Source organism: Phyllobates terribilis, unplaced genomic scaffold (genome assembly GCF_046119375.1).
Source record: "Phyllobates terribilis strain yellow unplaced genomic scaffold, ASM4611937v1 Scaffold_13__5_contigs__length_258822181, whole genome shotgun sequence".
NCBI lineage: Eukaryota > Metazoa > Chordata > Amphibia > Anura > Dendrobatidae > Phyllobates > Phyllobates terribilis.
Window position 1 is genome coordinate 32,842,896 of NW_027362773.1, and position 18,493 is coordinate 32,861,388.

The window sequence follows — 18,493 nt, forward strand, 5'->3', positions numbered from 1 at the left end:
CAACCTGATGGAGGTCAGTATAGATGGACGAGTAGACCAAGTCCCACACACTGCTAGAAGCCCAAATATTTTTTCAGAGCTAGATGCAGATAAAAATGATTTTTAATTTGCAACCTGATGGAGGTCAGTATAGATGGACTAATAGACCAAGTCCCACACACAGCTAGAAGCCCAAATATTTTTTCAGAGCTAGATGCAGATAAAAATTATTTTTAATTTGCAACCTGATGGAGGTCAGTATAGACGGACTAATAGACCAAGTCCCACACACTGCTAGAAGCCCAAATATTTTTTCAGAGCTAGATGCAGATAAAAATTATTTTTAATTTGCAACCTGATGGAGGTCAGTATAGATGGACTAATAGACCAAGTCCCACACACTGCTAGATGCCCAAATATTTTTTCAGAGCTAGATGCAGATAAAAATTATTTTTAATTTGCAACCTGATGGAGGTCAATATAGATGGACTAATAGACCAAGTCCCACACACTGCTAGAAGCCCAAATATTTTTTCAGAGCTAGATGCAGAAAAAATTATATTGAATTTGCAACCTGATGGAGGTCAGTATAGATGGACTAATAGACCAAGTCCCACACACTGCTAGAAGCTCAAATATTTTTTCAGAGTTAGATGAAGATAAAAATTATTTTTAATTTGCAACCTGATGGAGGTCAGTATAGATGGACTAATAGACCAAGTCCCACACACTGCTAGAAGCCCAAATATTTTTTCAGAGCTAGATGCAGATAAAAATTATTTTTAATTTGCAACCTGATGGAGGTCAGTATAGATGGACTAATAGACCAAGTCCCACACACTGCTAGAAGCCTAAATATTTTTCAGAGCTAGATGCAGATAAAAATTATTTTTAATTTGCTACCTGAATGAGGTCAGTATAGATGGACTAATAGACCAAGTCCCACACACTGCTAGAAGCCCAAGTATTTTTTCAGAGCTAGATGCAGAAAAAAATTATATTGAATTTGCAACCTGATGGAGGTCAGTATAGATGGACTAATAGACCAAGTCCCACACACTGCTAGAAGCCCAAATATTTTTTCAGAGCTAGATGCAGATAAAAATTATTTTTAATTTGCAACCTGATGGAGGTCAGTATAGATGGACTAATAGACCAAGTCCCACACACTGCTAGAAGCCCAAATATTTTTTCAGAGCTAGATGCAGATAAAAATTATTTTTAATTTGCAACCTGATGGAGGTCAGTATAGATGGACTAATAGACCAAGTCCCACACACTGCTAGAAGCCCAAATATCTTTCAGAGCTAGATGCAGATAAAAATTATTTTTAATTTGCAACCTGATGGAGGTCAGTATAGATCGACTAATAGACCAAGTCCCACACACTTGTAGAAGCCCAAATATTTTTTCAAAGCTAGATGCAGAAAAGAATTATATTGAATTTGCAACTTGATGGAGGTCAGTATAGATGGACTAATAGACCAAGTCCCACACACTGCTAGAAGCCCAAATATTTTTTCAGAGCTAGATGCTGATAAAAAATATTTTTAATTTGCAACCTGATGGAGGTCAGTATAGATGGACTAGTAGACTAAGTCCCACACACTGCTAGAAGCCCAAATATTTTTTCAGAGCTAGATGCCGAAAAAAATTATATTGAATTTGCAACCCGATGGAGGTCAGTGTAGATGGACTAATAGACCAAGTCCCACACACTGCTAGAAGCCCAAATATTTTTTCAGAGCTAGATGCAGATAAAAATATGTTTAATTTGCAACCTGATGGAGGTCAGTATAGATGGACTAACAGACCAAGTCCCACACACTGCTAGAAGCCCAAATATTTTTTCAGAGCTAGATGCATAAAAAAATTATATTGAATTTGCAACCTGATGGAGGTCAGTATAGATGGACTAATAGACCAAGTCACACACACTGCTAGAAGCCCAAATATTTTTTCAGAGCTAGATGCAGATAAAAATTATTTTTAATTTCAACCTGATGGAGGTCAGTATAGATGGACTAATAGACCAAGTCCCACACACTGCTAGAAGCCCAAATATTTTTTCAGAGCTAGATGCAGATAAAAATTATTTTTAATTTGCAACCTGATGGAGGTCAGTATAGATGGACTAATAGACCAAGTCCCACACAATGCTAGAAGCCCAAATATTTTTTCAGAGCTAGATGCAGAAAAAAATTATATTGAATTTGCAACCTGATGGAGGTCAGTATAGATGGACTAATAGACCAAGTCCCACACACTGCTAGAAGCCCAAATATTTTTTCAGAGCTTGATGCAGATAAAAAATATTTTTAATTTGCAACCTGATGGAGGTCAGTATAGATGGACTAGTAGACCAAGTCCCACACACTGCTAGAAGGCCAAATATTATTTCAGAGCTAGATGCAGATAAAAATGATTTTTAATTTGCAACCTGATGGAGGTCAGTATAAATTGACTAATAGACCAAGTCCCACACACTGCTAGAAGCCCAAATATTTTTTCAGAGCTAGATGCAGATAAAAATTATTTCTAATTTGCAACCGGATGGAGGTCAGTATAGATGGACTAATAGACCAAGTCCCACACACTGCTAGAAGCCCAAATATTTTTTCAGAGCTAGATGCAGATAAAAATTATTTTTAATTTGCAACCTGATGGAGGTCAGTATAGACGGATTAATAGACCAAGTCCCACACACTGCTAGAAGGCCAAATATTTTTTCAGAGCTAGATGCAGATAAAAATTATTTTTAATTTGCAAACTGATGGAGGTCAGTATAGATGGACTAATAGACCAAGTCCCACACACTGCTAGAAGCCCAAATATTTTTTCAGAGCTTGATGCAGATAAAAAATATTTTTAATTTGCAACCTGATGGAGGTCAGTATAGATGGACTAGTAGACCAAGTCCCACACACTGCTAGAAGCCCAAATATTTTTTCAGAGCTAGATGCAGATAAAAATGATTTTTAATTTGCAACCTGATGGAGGTCAGTATAGATGGACTAATACAGCGTTCCCCAACTCCAGTCCTCAAGGCCCACCAACAGGTCATGTTTTCAGGATTTCCTTAGTATTACACAGGTGATAATTCCATCACCTGCACAGGCAACAATCCCATCACCTGTGCAATACTAAGGAAATCCTGAAAACATGACCTGTTGGTGGGCCTTGAGGACTGGAGTTGGGGAACCCTGGACTAATAGACCAAGTCCCACACACTGCTAGAAGCCCAAATATTTTTTCAGAGCTAGATGCATATAAAAATTATTTTTAATTTGCAACCTGATGGAGGTCAGTATAGACGGACTAATAAGACCAATTCCCACACACTGCTAGAAGCCCAAATATTTTTTCAGAGCTAGATGCAGATAAAAATTATTTTTCATTTGCAAACTGATGGAGGTCAGTATAGATGGACTAATAGACCAAGTCCCACAAACTTGTAGAAGCCCAAATATTTTTTCAAAGCTAGATGCAGAAAAAAATTATATTGAATTTGCAACCCGATGGAGGTCAGTATAGATGGACTAATAGACCAAGTCCCACACACTGCTAGAAGCCCAAATATTTTTTCAGAGCTAGATGCAGATAAAAATATGTTTAATTTGCAACCTGATGGAGGTCAGTATAGATGGACTAGTAGACCAAGTCCCACACACTGCTAGAAGCCCAAATATTTTTTCAGAGCTAGATGCAGATAAAAATTATTTTTAATTTGCAACCTGATGGAGGTCAGTATAGACGGATTAATAGACCAAGTCCCACACACTGCTAGAAGGCCAAATATTTTTTCAGAGCTAGATGCAGATAAAAATTATTTTTAATTTGCAAACTGATGGAGGTCAGTATAGATGGACTAATAGACCAAGTCCCACACACTGCTAGAAGCCCAAATATTTTTTCAGAGCTTGATGCAGATAAAAAATATTTTTAATTTGCAACCTGATGGAGGTCAGTATAGATGGACTAGTAGACCAAGTCCCACACACTGCTAGAAGCCCAAATATTTTTTCAGAGCTAGATGCAGATAAAAATGATTTTTAATTTGCAACCTGATGGAGGTCAGTATAGATGGACTAATACAGCGTTCCCCAACTCCAGTCCTCAAGGCCCACCAACAGGTCATGTTTTCAGGATTTCCTTAGTATTACACAGGTGATAATTCCATCACCTGCACAGGCAACAATCCCATCACCTGTGCAATACTAAGGAAATCCTGAAAACATGACCTGTTGGTGGGCCTTGAGGACTGGAGTTGGGGAACCCTGGACTAATAGACCAAGTCCCACACACTGCTAGAAGCCCAAATATTTTTTCAGAGCTAGATGCATATAAAAATTATTTTTAATTTGCAACCTGATGGAGGTCAGTATAGACGGACTAATAAGACCAATTCCCACACACTGCTAGAAGCCCAAATATTTTTTCAGAGCTAGATGCAGATAAAAATTATTTTTCATTTGCAAACTGATGGAGGTCAGTATAGATGGACTAATAGACCAAGTCCCACAAACTTGTAGAAGCCCAAATATTTTTTCAAAGCTAGATGCAGAAAAAAATTATATTGAATTTGCAACCCGATGGAGGTCAGTATAGATGGACTAATAGACCAAGTCCCACACACTGCTAGAAGCCCAAATATTTTTTCAGAGCTAGATGCAGATAAAAATATGTTTAATTTGCAACCTGATGGAGGTCAGTATAGATGGACTAGTAGACCAAGTCCCACACACTGCTAGAAGCCCAAATATTTTTTCAGAGCTAGATGCAGATAAAAATTATTTTTAATTTGCAACCTGATGGAGGTCAGTATAGATGGACTAACAGACCAAGTCCCACACACTGCTAGAAGCCCAAATATTTTTTCAGAGCTAGATGTAGAAAAAAATTATATTGAATTTGCAACCTGATGGAGGTCAGTATAGATGGACTAATAGACCAAGTCACACACAATGCTAGAAGCCCAAATATTTTTTCAGAGCTAGATGCAGATAAAAATTATTTTTAATTTGCAACCTGATGGAGGTCAGTATAGATGGACTAATAGAACAAGTCCCACACACTGCTAGAAGCCCAAATATTTTTTCAGAGCTAGATGCAGATAAAAAATATTTTTAATTTGCAACCTGATAGAGGTCAGTAAAGAAGCGCTAGTAGACCAAGTCCCACCCACTGCTAGAAGCCCAAATATTTTTTAAGAGCTAGATGCAGAAAAAAATTATATTGAATTTGCAACCTGATGGAGGTCAGTATAGATGGACTAATAGACCAAGTCCCACACACTGCTAGAAGCCCAAATATTTTTTCAGAGCTAGATGCAGATAAAAAATATTTTTAATTTGCAACCTGATGGAGGTCAGTATAGATGGACTAGTAGACCAAGTCCCACACACTGCTAGAAGCCCAAATATTTTTTCAGAGCTAGATGCAGATAAAAATTATTTTTAATTTGCATCTAGAGATGAGCGTTGTTCGACTCGAACTGTTCGCCCATCTCAAATTCGAGCTGTTTTGGGCGGTGTTCGAGCCGTTCGGCGAACACGAATGAATTGAGAAAAATTCGGCTGTTCGAGGTTATGTTCGATAACTGTTCGTGCACCAAAATCATAACTGGATTTTTTCTCAGTAATGATGAAAATGAATGTTAATACGCAGTTTGAGTGTACAGCGGGGTGGGGGGAGGGGCAGGGGATGGATCTCTGCAGGAATAATGAAGATCTCCATTTTTTTTTCTCTCTCCCGCATTTACAGCGGGGAGGTGCAATCTGTCAGCCTATCAGCAGCACACACACGGAGCGAAGTGCTTTTTTTCACACAAGCAAGGACATGTGTCATTGGCAGTTTATGTCACATGTCCTTGCCCTATAAGACCCAGCCATTTTCCCCGTCGCCACCATTTTCTCACTGCTGCAGCTGCGTGTTAGACGGCACCGCTGTTGCTGTGTGCGCTATACCTTGTTAATTTCAAGCTAATTTTCGCACAAAACTACAGATAGCTTGGGAGTAGGGAATAGTTGTGATTGCAGTCCTTTTAAGTACTAGGTTACAGCATTTCCTACGACTTTTATCAGGCTGGTCTGTGCTCTTAAATAGATAGGTTGTGGAAGTAAAGACTAATTGTAATTGCAGTCCTTTTCAGGACTAAGTTACATCAGTTCCTATCAGTTTTTGCCAGACAGGTCTGTGCCAGTGCTGTGCAAGTTTTTTTCACAGCATTTGGCTGAATCTAGCAAAGCTAATCCTTTTTGGCCTATTGCAGAGTGTGTTAGTCAGTGGAGTAGACTATCTGTGTTGCAAGATACACCACCTGTGTATAGAATACCAATTTTTTTACTGCACCTAGTGATGTAAACCCTTTTGGGCACAGCATCATTCTATTAGTCCATCTATACTGACCTCCATAAGGTTGCAAATTGAATATAATTTTTTTCTGCATCTAGCTCTGAAAAAATATTTGTCGTTCTAGCAGTGTGTGGGACTTGTTCTACTAGTCCATCTATACTGACCTCCATCAGTTTGCAAATTAAAAATATTTTTTATCTGCATCTAGCTCTGAAAAAATATTTGGCCTTCTAGCAGTGTGTGGGACTTGTTCTATTAGTCCATCTATACTGACCTCCATCAGGTTGCAAATTGAATATCATTTTTTTCTGCATCTAGCTCTGAAAAAATATTTGTCCTTCTAGCAGTGTGTGGGACTTGTTCTACTAGTCCATCTATACTGACCTCCATCAGGTTGCAAATTAAAAATAACTTTTATCTGCATCTAGCTCTGAAAAAAATTTTGTCCTTCTAGCAGTGTGTGGGACTTGTTCCATTAGTCCATCTATACTGACCTCCATCAGGTTGCAAACTGAATATAATTTTTTTCTGCATCTACCTCTGAAAAAATATTTGGGCTTCTAGCAGTGTGTGGGACTTGTTCTATTAGTCCATCTATACTGACCTCCATCAGGTTGCAAATTAAAAATAATTTTTAACTGCATCTAGCTCTGAAAAAATATTTGGGCTTCTAGCAGTGTGTGGGACTTGTTCTATTAGTCCATCTATACTGACCTCCATCAGGTTGCAAATTAAAAAAAATTTTTATCTGCATCTAGCTCTGAAAAAATATTTGGCCTTCTAGCAGAGTGTGGGACTTGTTCTATTAGTCCATCTATACTGACCTCCATCAGGTTGCAAATGAAAAATAATTTTTATCTGCATCTAGCTCTGAAAAAATATTTGGCCTTCTAGCTGTGTGTGGGACTTGTTCTATTAGTCCATCTATACTGACCTCCATCTGGTTGCAAATTAAAAATAATTTTTTGTCTGCATCTAGCTCTGAAAAAATATTTGGCCTTCTAGCAGTGTGTGGGACTTGTTCTGTTAGTCCATCTATACTGACCTCCATCAGGTTGCAAATTAAAATTATTTTTTTGTCTGCACCTAGCTCTGAAAAAATATTTGTCCTTCTAGCAGTGTGTGGGACTTGTTCTATTAGTCCATCTATTCTGACCTCCATCAGGTTGCAAACTGAATATAATTTTTTTCTGCATCTATCTCTGAAAAAATATTTCAGCTTCTAGCAGTGTGTGGGACTTGTTTTATTAGTCCATCTATACTGACATCCTTAAGGTTGCAAATTAAAAATATTTTTTGTCTGCATCTAGCTCTGAAAAAATATTTGGCCTTCTAGCAGTGTGTGGGACTTGGTCTATTAGTCCATCTATACTGACCTCCATCAGGTTGCAAATTAAAAATATTTTTTTGTCTGCATCTAGCTCTGAAAAAATATTTGGCCTTCTAGCAGTGTGTGGGACTTGTTCTATTAGCCATCTATACTGACCTCCATCAGGTTGCAAATTAAAAATAATTTTTATCTGCATCTAGCTCTGAAAAAATATTTGGGCTTCTAGCTGTGTGTGGGACTTGTTCTATTATTCCATCTATACTGACCTCCATCAGGTTGCAAATTAAAAATAATTTTTATCTGCATCTAGCTCTGAAAAAATCTTTGGCCTTCTAGCAGTGTGTGGGACTTGTTCTATTCGTCCATCTATACTGACCTCCATCAGGTTGCAAATTGAATATAATTTTTTTTCTGCATCTAGCTCTGAAAAAATATTTGTCCTTCTAGCAGTGTGTGGGACTTGTTCTACTAGTCCATCTATACTGACCTCCATCAGGTTGCAAATTGAATATATTTTTTTTCTGCATCTAACCCAGCCAATAGTTTTGGCCTAATACCACAGTTTGGCCACTCAGCTCTGCTCGGTTCCCATCCATTGTTTTTTTGGGAAAACAACTCCAGAGTTGTGAATTATTTAACCACCAAAATGAGTGGAAAAAGGCCTGCTGCTGGTGGAAAGGGGAATAGGCCTGTTGGGAAGGGGAAAAAAGGTTGTGTCCGTGGGGTAGGTGTTAAAGCAACAGTAACATCTGAAGAAGAAAGACCATCTTCCAGCCAAACTAAAATGTCTACTTCTTTTAGCGGACAATGTGATAAGATCCCTTTCTTACGGCCACGCCAATCGCTACAAATTCCAGATGAGGCACAAAAACAGCAGGTGCTTACACGGATATCCAGTGTTCCTTTAAGTGGGCTCTCCTCCACATCAACTTCAACATCACAAATACTCCAGTCCTCAAAGGTGTCACCCCAATCGCACTTGCTTCCTCACAGCTCCCAAATCTCCAGCTGCCCGTCTGAGTATGAGGTAGAACAGATGGTTGAATCTGCAGAGCTGTTTACTCATACTATAGCCTGGGAATCAGAGGTCGGCTCCAGCACTTCTGTGAATCCAGACGAGGAAATGATCTGCACTGATGCCCAGAATCTTTATGAGTCGGATCCAGGACCAGACGCTGAAGGTTCTGACCATAATGTAGACCCTCATTCACAAACTGTAACTCCTGTTGGTGGAGACAATGAGGAAGACGATGATGAGACTCAAATACCTGATTGGAGCGACAACTTTAGTTTTTTGTCAGGGCAGGAACAGGTTGGCTCTGAGGACGACGGGTGTGATAACGCACAGGGTGATGATGATGAGGTTGGAGATCCCACTTACTGTCAACCCACAGTCAGCCAAGAGATGAGGTCAGCAGAGGAGGTGGAGGAGAATGCTAGTGATGACGAGGTCAGGTTGCGCCTTCCTGGACAGAGACGTAGTACTGGAAGCACGTCAACAACTTCATCCTCAAACACAACTCTGCCTCTCACCACAAGTCGTGGTGGCTCTTCAGGTCGCATGGGTGCTAAGCCTTGCATAGCCTGGGCATTTTTTCAGATCGATAAAGATGACTCAACTCGTGTTATCTGTAACATTTGTCAGCAAAAGCTAAGTAGAGGCCAAAAAATACATAGTTTGAGTACTTCATGCATGAACCGGCACATGGACATGAAGCATAAGTTGCAGTGGGAAGCTCACTGTGCTACAATGCGGCCTAGCTGGCCGGGCCAACCACCGTCTGCCATATCTTGTGCATCCGCGGCCTCTTCATCCTCTGTGACTGGGGGGACAGCAGTCATACCTGTTTTGGGGCGTAGACCTGCCACCTCTTTACCCGCAACTGCCAGCGTGATTGGCAGGTCATCATTTTCTTTGGAGGTTGTAACACCAGCTGGTGTTGAGCGCAGTCCGACATCGATAGCACCACCTTTGGATCAAGGCAACCTAACATGTCCGCCTGCATCTTCCTCACAGACCGGCAGTTTGCCGGGGACACCCTTATCAACCCCGTCTAAGCACAATAGCCAGCCCTCGGTCCCTCAGATGTGGACAAGTAAAAGACCATTTCCTCCTAGCCATGAGAAAGCTAAGAGGTTGAATTTCACCATCTGCAAGCTCTTGGCTACAGAAATGCTGCCTTTCCGCCTGGTGGACATAGAGGATTTTCGAGACTTTATGTCCGTCGCAGTGCCCCAGTACCAGATGCCCAGTCGGCACTACTTCTCAAAGAAAGGTGTGCCTGTGCTTCACCAGCATGTCGCACACAACATCACCGCTTCTTTTAGAAACTCTGTTTGTGACAGGGTGCATTTCACCACAGACACTTGGACGAGTAGGCATGGACAGGGGCGTTACATGTCGCTGACTGGGCACTGGGTAACTATGGTGACAGCAGGACAAGGGGCTGCTGTCCAAGTCTTGCCGTCCCCACGAGTTGTGCGTCAATTCTCTTTATCTCAAAGTTCCTCCACTGCTTCTGCCTCCTCAACCTCCCCTCGGTCCTCCACCTGCACCCAAAGCCTGTCTGGTCATGCCACAAGCATTCTAACTGCGCAGAAGGGATCCTGCACACCTCCTTACTCTGCTGGCAGTAGGGCTCAACGTCATCAGGCGGTTTTTACTTTGAAATGTCTGGGAAATGTGAGTCACACAGCTGAGGAGTTGTGGTCAGTGTTATGTTCTGAAACCAGAGCTAAGGAAAGAGAGGAGATCTGTCCCTACGATAGAACTCAGCTTAATCCCTACGATGTAACAGGGGACCTGATCCTGCGATCAGACCTGCTAAAGTCCTAAGCTAGTCTGTACGGAGACCTATAGATGTGGGGAGGGAATCCCTACAAGTACTAAGGACTGGGAGGAATATGGGACACCTCCTAACAGAAATAGTAGCAGACAGACGAACAAACAAAATATATAGAACATAGAGGTCAGTAGACCAAGCAAACTAACAGAGTTAGATACAGAGCACAGGCTAGCTAGAAAGTAGATATACAATGAAGTCCAGCAAAGCCAGAAGGGCGGAGCAGGATTAAATAGGCCAACAAGGTCATGTGACCAGCAAAGGAAAAAAAAACCTAACAGCAAGGTTCTAACAGTACCCCCCCTTCTAAGAGGATCCTCCGGATCCCCTAGGACCAGGCTTATCAGGAAATCTCCTGTGAAACGCTCTGATAAGTCTGGACGCGGAAACATCATCTGACCTCACCCAAGAGTTATCCTCGGGTCCGAAACCTTTCCAGGCCACAAGATACTGCAAACTACCTCTATACCGTCTAGAGTCAAGGATGCGAGAAATTTCATATTCCCCGTCCTCCACCACCGGAGGAACAGAGGCAGAGGCGTCACCATCCGACACAACAGCTTTTTTTAACAGAGAGACATGAAAGACCGGATTAATTCTCCAGGAGGTATGAACCTCCAACCTAACAGCAGATTGGTTGACAACCTGAAGCACCTTAAAGGGCCCTACAAACTTGGGACCCAATTTCTTAGAAGGAATCCTCAACCGCAGATTCCTAGAGGACAACCAAACCATGTCACCAACAGCGAACAAAACCTCCTGTCATTTCCTATCAAAGTAGTCTTTAGATTTTCTGTTGGCCTCCTGAAGATTACCACGCACATCCGTCCAAACTCTTTCCAAATCACCGGAAAAATTCTCCTCCTCAGGCACGGCAGATCCCAACTTGGAGAATGACCCAAACGACGGATGTCTCCCAGAACAACAAAAAAAAGGCGAACAACCAGCAGAAGAAGATGTATGATTGTTCAGAGCAAATTCGGCAAGTGACAGAAACTCAGACCACCCCTCTTGATTGTCTGCCACAAAACAACGCAAGAACTGCTCAACATCCTGGTTTTTCCTTTCTGTCTGGCCATTAGATTCAGGATGATATTCGGACGAAAACGACAAATGAATTCCCAACCTGTCACAAAAGGCACGCAAAAACGAGCCACGAACTGAGGACCCCTATCAGAAACAATGTCAGTAGGAACGCCATGAAGTCTGACAATTTCCTTGACAAAGGCCTTAGCGAGAGTTTTAGCGCAGGGCAGTTTGACGAAGGGAACCAAGTGACACATCTTGCTAAAACGGTCCACGACCACCCAGATGACAGTAAAACCCTCAGAGGGGGGAAGGTCAGTTATAAAGTCCATAGCCAAATGTGTCCAAGGAGCACTGGGGACCTCCAAAGGACAAAGCAACCCTGCAGCAGGAGTATGTGAGGACTTAGATCTAGCACATATAGTACATTGGCGCACCCACTTAATGACTTCCTTCTGCCATCCAGGCCACCAAAAACTGCGACCCACCAGTCTCTTGGTCTCAGAGATTCCGGGATGACCTGCCAACCGAGATTCGTGACACTCAACAAACAAATCTCTCCTAAAGGTCCCAGGCACAAACAACCTCCCATGAGGAGTGTTAGATGGGGCATTCTCCTGAGCTTTAAGAATCTCATCTTCCAAAACGGAGTCTAAAGCAGCTATCACAACACCTTCTTGTAAAATGTTCTCCTCTTTCTCAGCACCGACTATGGGAGAAAAACTGCGAGACAAGGCATCCGCCTTAACATTCTTAGTACCAGGGATGTAAGTAACGGAGAAATTAAACCGCGAGAAAAACAGTGCCCACCTAGCCTGACGGGCATTCAGGCGCTTGGCAGCATCAAGATATATCAGATTTTTATGATCCGTAAGAACCTGAACGGGAAATTCCGCACCTTCCAAGAAGTGGCGCCAGTGTTCAAATGCGAGTTTAATAGCCAATAATTCCCGATTACCAATATCGTAATTCAATTCAGTCTCCGAAAATTTTTTTGAAAAAAAGGCACAGGGATGTAATCCATCCCCGTTATCCTGAGACAATACTGCGCCAACCCCCACAGAGGAAGCATCAACCTCAACCAAAAACGGCCTAGTAACATCAGGCTGCATAAGGATGGGAGCAGAGGTGAACCTCTCCTTGAGATACACAAAAGCTTCAATGGCCTCAGAAGACCACTGAACCGCATCAGCACCTTTCCTGGTGAGATCAGTCAGAGGTTTGACAATACTAGAAAAATTTTTTATGAATTTTCTATAGTAATTGGCGAAACCCAAAAACCTCTGTATCGATTTCAAACCAATAGGCCTAGGCCATTCCTGCACAGCCTGAACCTTAACCGGATCCATCTCAAAACCTTTGCTGGAGATAATGTAGCCCAAAAAACTAATTCTCTGTACAGCGAACTCACATTTCTCCAGCTTAGCAAAAAGCGAATTGTCCATTAATAACTGTAATACCTCACGCACGCTCCGCCAATGAGACTCCAGATCTGGCGAATAAATCAAAATGTCATCCAAATACACAACCACATTTTTACCGATCAAAGGTCTAAGGATGTCATTAATCAGATTCTGAAAAAATGCAGGAGCATTAGTAAGACCAAAAGGCATAACCAGATTCTCAAAATGACCCACAGGAGTGTTAAAAGCAGTCTTCCATTCATCACCCTCCTTCATGCGCAACAGATTGTATGCCCCCTTAAGGTCAATTTTAGAGAACCACTTGGCCCCCAATAACTGGTTAAACAGATCAGGAATCAATGGCAGTGGGTAAGGATTGCGTACCGTAATTTTGTTAATCTCACGAAAATCCAGACAAGGACGTAAACCGCCGTCCTTTTTTTTTACAAAAAAAAATCCAACCGCCACAGGAGACTTAGAGGGCCTAATGTGACCGGCGGCCAAACTTGTCTGTATGTATTCCTCCAAAGCCTTCCTCTCAGGAATAGTAAGGTTAAATAAACGACTTTTAGGAAGAGTCGCTCCAGGGACAAATTCAATAGAACAATCATAGTCTCTATGGGGAGGCAAAACCTGCGATTCTTTCTCAGAAAAAACTCTCCAAAAATCCTGAATAGGAACAGGCAATTCTCCCCTATCCAAAGCTGCAATACGCCCGTTACAACACTTGTCATAACATTTATGGCTCCAGGATTTAATTTCACTGGTAGACCAATCCAGTACAGGATTGTGAAATTTTAACCAGGGCAAACCCAATATTACTGGAGAAGGCAAGTTATTCAACACTACCAAATCCAATTTCTCATGGTGAACACCATTAATAGTGAGAGGAAATTCACTGACCTTGAGAGTAATATTCTTCAAAGGGGAGCCATCCACAGAAACCACAGCAATGGGGGATGATAAAGGTTCAGGTTTTAAATTGAGTTTTTCCACGAATCCCCCATCAATTACATTCAGTGTAGACCCGCAATCAACAAACACCCGAAATTCCATTAATTTTTCCTGAGCAATCGTGGAAGCAGCTAAAAATATACCCTTGGAATTTAAACAGGCAATACGGGCGTGACTGACCATTTTTTTTTCTTTCTTCATACGAAGCTCACAGCCTTTAATCAAATGACCAGATTTTCCGCAATAGAAACACAAGCCTTCCGAAAAACGACGGTCTTTTTCTTGAGAGCGAGGTGCCACCGATCCAATCTCCATCGGTTCACCACTGTTAGTACACACATTATCATAACCAGAAACTGACATAGCAGAGGATTTGCTCTCATTAACCCTAGCACGCAGTCTTCTATCCACCCGTATAGCTAATTGCATAGCCTGTTGCAAATCCTCAGGTGTAGGATAAGCAATTAGCAGGTCTTTAACCCTTTCACTGAGCCCAGCAAGAAATAGACTTTTCAGAGCAGAATCGTTCCACCCTGTTTGAGTCGACCAACGACGGAAATGAGTACAATATTTTTCAACATTACCTGATCCTTGTTTTAAACGTCTCAACTCAGTCTCAGCTGATGCGACACGGTCAGGATCATCATATAATAGTCCCAAAGCAGAAAAAAAACTATCCACTGATCTGAAGCATGAATCACTAGGTTGCAAAGAAAAGGCCCACTCCTGAGGCTCTTTGCGCAAAAGTGACATTATGAACCCTACGCGCTGGGATTCATCCCCAGAGGACTTAGGTCTCAAACGAAAATACAATAAGCAAGCATTTTTAAATGAAAAAAAATTCTCGGTGTTCACCAAAAAATAAATCCGGCAAACATACCTTAGGCTCCAAGAAATGTGCTCCAGGACAGTTACTCACGTGCTGACGGAGCTCGGCCACCTCCAGAGAGAGTCCCTGCAGGCGATGAACCAAATCCTGAACCGACACCATGATGGAACAGAAAAATCTTTCCTTAGAGAATTTGCTGGCTGGACTTACTGTTATGTTCTGCTACCAGAGCTAAGGAAAGAGAGGAGATCTGTCCCTACGATAGAACTCAGCTTAATCCCTACGATGTAACAGGGGACCTGATCCTGCGATCAGACCTGCTAAAGTCCTAAGCTAGTCTGTACGGAGACCTATAGATGTGGGGAGGGAATCCCTACAAGTACTAAGGACTGGGAGGAATATGGGACACCTCCTAACAGAAATAGTAGCAGACAGACGAACAAACAAAATATATAGAACATAGAGGTCAGTAGACCAAGCAAACTAACAGAGTTAGATACAGAGCACAGGCTAGCTAGAAAGTAGATATACAATGAAGTCCAGCAAAGCCAGAAGGGCGGAGCAGGATTAAATAGGCCAACAAGGTCATGTGACCAGCAAAGGAAAAAAAAACCTAACAGCAAGGTTCTAACAGTCAGCTCTGGAGAACCAATTTCATGAATGGTTGTCTCCACTGGACCTGAAACCAGGGAAGGCCGTGTGCGACAATGCTGCAAACCTGGATGCGGCCCTTCGCCGGGGCAATGTCACACACGTGCCTTGTATGGCTCACGTGTTGAACCTGGTTGTCCAGCAATTTTTAGCCCACTATCCTGGACTAGATGGCCTTCTGCAGAGGGCACGGTCGCTGTGTGCTCACTTCCGCCGTTCGCATCCCGCAGCTCAGCGACTTACATCTCTACAGAAGTTGTTGGGCTAAAATGCGATGTGCCTACCTGGTGGAATTCAACTCTGCACATGTTGCAGCGACTGTGGCAGCACCGACAAGCCCTGTTTCAATACTTTCTGATGTATAGCCTGGGCCAACGAGATCCAGAGGTGGGGCAAATCACGCTGGAGGAGTGGTCTCAGATCAGGGACCTATGCACCCTTCTGCACAGTTTTGAAATGGCGACGAAGATGTTTAGTGCTGACGATGCCATTATCAGCATGACTATTCCGGTGATTTACATGCTGGAGCACATGTTAAACAGAATTCGGAGTCAGGTGGTGGCACAAGAGGAGGTGGAGGAAGTAGAGGAGGAGGAGTTGTATGCGGAAGGGCTAACATCTGCAAGGTCCAGATGGTCGGCAGCACCAAGGCGGCAGGCATGTGAGGGTGGGGGAGATGGTTTTACCAGGGCGCATGGTAGCAGCCAAACTAGTGAGGAAGGTGCCGGAGCCCAGGAAGAAGTGGAGGACGAACTGATGGAAGACTCATCAGATGAGGGAGACCTTGATCACATTTCTGTTGTGCGAGGTTGGGGGGAGAGGACAGAGGAAGGAAGCATGATTGTTACCTCGCCACCAACACAACAGGGACTTGGTGCTCCTGGATGCGCAACACACATGAGTGCCTTCTTGCTGCACTACCTGCAACATGACCCTCGAATTGTGAGAATTAGAAATAATCCTGACTACTGGGTTGCCACACTGTTAGATCCCCGGTACAAAAGTAAATTTGCCGAAATTATTCCTGCCATATAAAGGGATGCACGCATGCAGGAGTATCAGCAGAGACTGTTGCAGAATCTTACATGTGCTTTTCCACAAAACACCAGTGGTGCACGTACTGAATCTCACAGTTCCAACTTGCCAACCGTGGGACCGTTGAGTGTTCAGCACTCAAACCGTAACAGAACCACAGTATCTGCTGGTAACATCAATTTTGCGGAATCATTTCACCACTTTTTTAGCCCATCCTTTGCAAGGCCACAGGAGACAAGAAGTCTGACACATAGTCAACGCCTAGAGACGATGGTACAGGAGTATCTCCAAGTAAACATTGAAGCCATGACTGTGTCACTGGACCCTTGCTCTTTTTGGGCTTCCAATCTGGATAAATGGCCAGAGCTAGCCACTTAAGCCTTGGAGATCTTGTCATGCCCCGCAGCCAGCGTTCTGTCTGAACGTGTGTTCAGCGCTGCTGGTGGTGTGCTGACAGATAAGCGCACGCGGCTCTCCACTAATAATGTAGACAGACTCACGTTTATAAAGATGAACAAATCATGGATCCGAAACGACTTTTCTACCCCTGTGTCATCCTGGGGATAGTAAAAGCTTGATGATTGGTTAAAATCACCTCACCAACCATTTTAAGTTTTCAAATTACTAATCATTAGAGATGAGCGTTATTCTACTCGAACTGTTCGCCAATCTCAAATTCGAGCTGTTTTGGGCGGTGTTCGAGCCGTTCGGCGAACACGAACAATTTGAGAAAAATTCGGCTGTTCGAGGTTATGTTCGATAACTGTTCGTGCACCAAAATCATAACTGGATTTTTTCTCAGTAATGATGAAAATTAATGTTAATACGCAGTTTGAGTGTACAGCGGGGTGGGGGGAGGGGCAGGGGATGGATCTCTGCAGGAACAATGAAGATCTCCATTTTTTTTTCTCTTTCCCGCATTTGCAGTGGGGAGGTGCAATCTGTCAGCCTATCAGCAGCGCACACACGGAGCGAAGTGCTTTTTTTCACACAAGCAAGGGCATGTGTCATTGGCAGTGTATGTCACATGTCCTTGCCCTATAAGACCAAGCCATTTTCCCCGTCGCCACCATTTTCTCACTGCTGCAGCTGCGTGTTAGACGGCACCGCTGTTGCTGTGTGCGCTATACCTTGTTAATTTCAAGCCAATTTTCGCACAAATATACAGATAGCTTGGGAGTAGGGAATAGTTGTGATTGCAGTCCTTTTAAGGACTAGGTTACAGCATTTCCTACGACTTTTATCAGGGAGGTCTGTGCTCTTAAATAGATAGGTTGTGGGAGTAAAGACTAATTGTAATTGGAGTCCTTTTCAGGACTAGGTTACATGAGTTCCTATAAGTTTTTGCCAGGCAGGTCTGTGCCAGTGCTGTGCAAGTTTTTTTCACAGCATTTGGCTGAATCTAGCAAAGCTAATCCTTTTTGGCCTATTGCAGAGTGTGTTAGTCAGTGGAGTAGCCTATCTGTGTTGCAAGATATAACACCTGTGTATAGAATACCAATTTTTTTACTGCACCTAGTGAAGTAAAATCTTTTGGGCATAGCATCATTCTATTAGTCCATCTATACTGACCTCCATCAGGTTGCAAACTGAATATAATTTTTTTCTGCATCTAGCTCTGAAAAAATATTTGGGCTTCTAGCGGTGTGTGGGACTTGGTCTATTAGTCCATCTATACTGACCTCCATCAGGTTGCAAATTAAAAATAATTTTTTTCTGCATCTAGCTCTGAAAAAATATTTGGGCTTCTAGCAGTGTGTGGGACTTGGTCTATTAGTCCATCTATACTGACCTCCATCAGGTTGCAAATTAAAAATAATTTTTTCTGCATCTGGCTCTGAAAAAATATTTGGGCTTCTAGCGGTGTGTGGGACTTGGTCTATTAGTCCATCTATACTGACCTCCATCAGGATGCAAATTAAAAATAATTTTTTTCTGCATCTAGCTCTGAAAAAATATTTGGGCTTCTAGCAGTGTGTGGGACTTGGTCTATTAGTCCATCTATACTGACCTCCATCAGGTTGCAAATTAAAAATAATTTTTATCTGCATCTAGCTCTGAAAAAATATTTGGGCTTCTAGCAGTGTGT